The sequence below is a fragment of the Cebus imitator genome, unplaced genomic scaffold (assembly GCF_001604975.1).
Source record: "Cebus imitator isolate Cc_AM_T3 unplaced genomic scaffold, Cebus_imitator-1.0 Scaffold528, whole genome shotgun sequence".
NCBI classification, from domain to species: Eukaryota; Metazoa; Chordata; class Mammalia; order Primates; family Cebidae; genus Cebus; species Cebus imitator.
Window position 1 is genome coordinate 874,282 of NW_016107843.1, and position 6,193 is coordinate 880,474.

The following is a 6,193-nucleotide window of genomic DNA, read 5'->3' on the forward strand; positions in this document are numbered from 1 at the left end:
TAAAACTTCCTGTTATATGTCGACTTGTGCTCTCCCAAAAGATGCTGAAATCCTAACCTGCAGTATTTGTGAATGTACCTTATTTGGAAATATAGTCTTTGCAGATGATCGAGTTAAAATGAGGTCATTGGGAGGAGCCCTAATCCAATATGATTGCATCCTTATGGAGAAATTTGTACACAGAAACAGACATGTCCTGAGGGAGAACATCATATGAAGATGAAGGTAGTGATCAGGCAATGCACCTACAAAGCAAGGGATATCAAAGATTGACAAGAAACTACCAAGAGCTAGGAGACAGGCAGGAAACAGATTCTTTTCACAGCCTTCAGAAGGAACCAACCCTGCTAACACCTTGACTTCAGACTTTTGGCCTCCAGAATTGTGAGACAATGCATTTCCACCATTTAAGTTTAGGGTACTTTGTTATGGTAGCCCTGGAAAACTAATACATTCTCATACTGGCTAAAAGAATCCTGATTTTGTCTAAGAGAGCAAGAAGCCCAGGTGAAAACATTTATTTTCCCAAACTCCCTTGTGGCTTAGAGATAGCCAAGGGAGTTTGGGAAAGCCTTTCAGGAAAAGCCTTGCTTATACAATAAAAGTCCAACTTTTTTCTGTCTCAATTTTTCCTTCTTACTGTCTGTAATGTAGACATGTGTTATAAAAACAGATCAGCCATCTTGCAACTGCTTGTGAGGACAGAAGCAGATCAGGAAGACGGAAGGAACCTGAATCTCCAAGAGCAGCCCTCGCAGCCCCACAAACAATTCTCCATTGATTGTGCATCTCTCATGTTCCAGGCACTATTCTGGGTACTGGGGCCACTGACTCCCCATCTTCCTCTAGTGATCTGTTTTTAACTTCTTAGGTACATCATTTCAACTTACCGAGATAACTGCATGAATAAAAGTGTAGATGTGATGTTATGAACTCCCACAGGGAAGCCTTCTACCCAGCCTGTCAGAAGAGCTTCCTGGAGCTCCCCACAGGGAATACAAGAGATGTGCAGCCTTAAATGTCGATCAGCCTCTAGGGAATGTCCTCCTCTCCCTCAACAAGAAACACGCCTTCCTGGTATATCAGATGGTCAGATCAGGGCTGTCAGAAGCCCTGGAGTGCTAAGCACAGCACAGCTTGGGCTGCCTGCAGTTCTCATGGCAGCCACTACCTCAGGATGCCTAGCAACCAGCCTGTCCTGGGAGACACCCCAGGCTGCCACAGAGTAGCCAAGCTGCCACTGTTCTCAAGAGAGCTAATCAACAGAAACCTGAAAGAAGCCATGCCATGGATAAAACCAAATCGGCCCAGAACCTGGCTGCTTGCTAACTTCCTTTCTGCAGGATGCCCCGCAGTCAGCCCATTTCTCATAATCAATCACCAAAATCCAGAGTCAGAAGCGGCAGCTGCAGCACCAACGTGACTTCCAGGGTTTTCTGCAGAAAACTAGGACACCACTAGATTTCTTGCTGAACTGGGTATGGTTTTCCTCATGCCATAGGTAACCAAGCCAGATTTTCAGTGTGGACCTAAGGAACGTGAGAGAGGAGGTTACCTGAAAGTTCACCACTCTCCAGAACTTCTACCAGTCCAAAGACATCAACACCCTTCATAGCACTAGCCAATGTGCATGCCTCCTTTCAGAAGCAATAGCTTACCAGAACGTGTGGGAAAACTCTGCTTGTGACTTCACTTCCATAATCTCACCTCCCTCCAGGAATAAGTATAAGTGAGATCCTCTGAACAGCAGAAGGGTGAATATGGGTTTCCATAGTCCTTTGGCCAACAATGGTAAAGATAGAAAAGGCCAGAGTGGAGCCAAATGTCAGCCACACAAACCTGTCTTGCAATCTCTAGCTGTATGGCCTTGCACAAGTTACTGAAACTCTCTGAGCCACAATTTGTTCAACTGTAAAATGAGATAATAATACCACTATAGTCATTGAGAGGATTAAACAAGAACATTTATATACAGTGTTGTAATGAGAAAAACTTGGGACTGTAACACCCACTCCTGCCTCCCAAACTGGGAAGATGCTGAGAGACCAAAGAAGACTCAGACAAGTCCAGCTTGGCGAGTAGATGACTTTATTAAGACTTAGATATGGGACACTCCTGGGTGGCAGTAGGACAGCTGTAGAGATCTATATCACTTTCTGTCTCTAAGCTGCTTTTAAGCTGATTTTCTGGCTCTTTTTTACTGTGTGTGTGTGTGTGATGGGACTGTTTTCCTTGGTAGGTTCTTAGATACTCTCTGGGATGTTTGGGTTCTTGGGAACATCTGTCCCTCGGCTGGGTACCATGGCCCTGGCTCCTCACCTAACCTTTAGGGCCCAAGCAGTGAGCATATACCCTTAAGTAATCTGGTGGGGGACACACCACAATACAAGTGTCTAGCATGCTACCTGGCAAGTAGCAGTAGGAATTCAACAAAGAGTGGTCTTCTTCCCTCGTTCCCTTGTCAAAGCTGTGATCTCTGAAGTCTTCTGGGGAAAGAAGCAATGAGAGATTGATTGGAGGCACCCTTCTGTGTCCCTTGCAGAATGAAGTTCATGTTGTTTCCTATATATGTCCCCCACAGCATGTGCCACGGTGCTTACCTATGGTACACATCCGGAGATACAATAATGAAGGAGTAAAGACAAGCAAGGGTAGAGCAAAGGTGAAGGATGAGAAAGACAGTCTCATCCAAATGGCATTTTCTGTTAAAAAACACTTTCGAAGCTGGGATAAAACCAGTGGTGCAGTGAGCTAGCGATAAAATTCAGCTCTCCCTAGCATGCTGAATACAGCCTAATATTTTCCCCACAGGCAGAGTGAAAGAAAACCACCGCATCCCCTAGACTTTGGAAGGATAGTGGGCAGAGCGCAGCAGCAGGCACACTGGAAAGGGAGCCTCAAGCCCTCAAGACATTCACATGCAGCCGAGCTCTCCCTCTGCTAGCCTTCTCTGCTTATCCTTATATATGGTTCCCTTTCCCTTGTCATCTTCACCACCATCAACTCAGCCCTTGCCATCTCTCCTCCCCAGCCCCAAGCACCTCTGTCCAAGCTGCTCTGCCAGCCTCCCCGTGCCTCTCAGATTCACTGTGCTTATGGCATCTGATTATGACAAACCACTCATATTTTACAAGATTTCTAAAAATAATACTCATAATGCTTAATCAACATAAGAAAATTTGACAACAAAAAATGAGCTCCCACCCAAATTTTAATAGAACCACTTCCCCCAGAGATGAGGAAATCAAGGCAGGGAGAGACTCAGTCACTTTTGTAGGAATACTCATCTATAAAGCAATAGATTCAGGATTCAATACCAAGCAGCCTCTTCCAAAGATGTGTTTCTAACCACTGTGCATACTACCTCCGAGATAAAAACAAAATTGAAAAGCAGGTTTGTGGTCAAGTTGTAGATCATGGATCAAACGCCATCCTCAGAAATTGTTATCTTGTTCTATTGGTATAAAAAGTAATTGTAGGCTCAGGGGAAGAGTATGGTAAAGCCATCACCGTCTTACAAGAGACAGGGCATCACCTTTCTGGAGGGTAATATGGTAAGTAGTATGAATGCAAATGTGCCTACAAGGAGCTTTTTGATGCATTAATTTCAGTTTTAAACATTTATATTCAGAAAATAGTTGGAGAAATTTTTAAGAATGTATGCATATATATGAGTGCTCATGGCAATAGCATTTCAAATAGCAAGAAAAAAAGAGGATCTGTGCTGCTTCAGCAGCACATTTACTAAAATTGGAACAATACAGAGAAGATTAGTGTGGTCCCTGCACAAGGATGACATGCAAATTCATGAAGCGTTCCATATTTTTACACACCTGGCAAACACAAACAATGGGAAAAGGATTCCCTATTTAATTAATGGTGGTGGGAAAACTGGCTAGCCATATGCAGAAAACTGAAACTGGACCTCTTCCTTACACCTTATACAAAAAATAACATAAGATGGAATAAAGACTTAAACATAAAACCTAAAACCATAAAAACCCTAGAAGAAAACCTAGGCAATACCATTCAGGATATAGGCATCGGCAAAGACTTCATGACTAAAACACGAAAAGCAATGGCAATAAAAGCCAGAATTGACAAATGGGATCTAATTAAACTAAAGAGCTTCTGCACAGCAAAAGAAACTATCATCAGAGTGAACAGGCAACCAACAGAATGGGAGAAAATGTTTGCAATCTATCCATCTGACAAAGGGCTAATATCCAGAATCTACTAGGAACTTAAACAAATTTATAAGAAAAAAAAAATCAAAAAGTGGGCAAAGGATATGAACAGAGACTTCTCAAAAGAAGACACTTATGTGGCCAAGAAACATATGAAAAAAAGCTCATCATCACTGGTCATTAGAGGAATGCAAATCAAAACCACAATGAGATGCCATCTCACACCAGTTAGAATGGCAATTATTAAAATATCAGGAAACAACAGATGCTGGAGAGGATGTGGAGAAATAGGAACGCTTTTACGCTGTTGGTAGGAGTGTAAATTAGTTCAACCATTGGGGAAGACAGGGTGGCAATTCCTCAAGGATCTAGAACCAGAAATACCATTTGACCCAGCAATTCCATTACTGGATATATACCCAAAGGATTATAAATCATTCTACTATAAAGACACATGCACACGTATGTTTGTTGCAGCAATATTCACAATAGCAAGGACTTGGAACCAACCCAAATGCCCATCAATGATAGACTGGATAAAGAAAATGAGGCACATATACTCCATGGAATACTATGCAGCCATAAAAAAGGATGAGTTCACGTCCTTTGCAGGAACATGGATGAAGCGGGAAACCATCATTCTCAGCAAACTAATACAGGAACAGAAAACCAAACACTGCATGTTCTCATTCATAAGTCAGAGTTGAACAATGAGAACACATGGACACAGGGAGGGGAACATCACACACTGAGGCCTGTTGGGGGGTGGGGACTAGGGGAGGGATAGCATTAGGAGAAATATCTAATGTAGATGATGAGTTGATGGGTGCAGCAAACCACCATGGCACATGTATACCTATGTAACAAACCTGCACATTCTGCACATGTATCGCAGAACTTTAAGTATAATAAAAATTTATAATAAAAATTTAAAAAAGAAAGACAAAAAGAGAATCTAGTGTATATGTCCACAGTCATCTGCACATTCCAGGCATTTCCACACCTTGATATTACCACCTTGTTGGTGCTCAGCCTGTAATGCTCTTGTGTCACTTCTCTATTCAGCAAATTCCCACTCAGCCTTCATGGCCGGAGGCAAACCCCTCCACTTCCGTGTACACCTTCCTGGATCCCCTGAGCTGAAATTGATTACACCTCCCCCTTGTGTCTCCAGACTGCTTTACCAGCACAGCAAGTATATCTCTTTCATTTTCCTTTATTTTGAGTTTTATCAGTATCTGGCTTTCACCCTAGGCAGTTTCTGTCCTCATACAGCCCTCTATGTCTAACCCCTGCACTCCCTGCCTCATGCTGCCTGACACATAGTGGGTACCCACTGACACCAAATTGAATTGTTTGTGCCTTTACTTATACAGTGCATAATAATTTAGAAAGCACATTCCAATATTAACCTTTGATTTTTACTACATTAAAAAACAGCAGAAGCAAATATTTTGCTCTCATTTTAGAGGCAACAAAACTGGGGCTAATAATGGACTTTTCCAAAGGCCACACAGACAGTGGGGATAGATGCAGGTTTAATTTTGGCTTCCTGACTTTAATGCAGTGATCTCTCCATGACACTAAGGGGGTAACGGGCCCCGGGGCACCTTATAGCAGGCTTCCCAGCCATCTTCACTGTGAGGAGACCTTATGATGCCAAGGGAGTAGGAAGAGGTGATCTAAGAAGTCAGACCTCTTGAGATGAAGTAATTTATCCATCCCCCCTCCCCATCCTAACTATCACTGCTCCTCACACAACCCTTCAAGGCTGATTCAGAACCTAAGTTCATCTCCAATCCATACACCCAGCCTCAATTTTTGAACGGGTTCAGCCCCCCATCTTCCATGTCCATCAGGCAACCCCCTTATCACCAACATAAGCTTGCTTTCTCCAATACCCTCACCTAACTTTGACCCAAGCCTAAACCTGGACTTTATTCTTCAGCATGGCCTGAGACACCAGGAAAGCAAAACCACTTTACTCCAGGCTAGGAAAACCTCGC

The 6,193-nt window shown here is 43.0% G+C and overlaps 1 non-coding gene across 1 annotated transcript; it reads left to right on the plus strand.

Moving 5' to 3' along the window:
• Positions 1-3,721: 3,721 nt before the first annotated feature.
• Positions 3,722-3,827, plus strand: LOC119468910. Its single transcript, XR_005197718.1, has one exon. It is a non-coding gene; the product is annotated as a U6 spliceosomal RNA (small nuclear RNA).
• Positions 3,828-6,193: the final 2,366 nt, after the last annotated feature.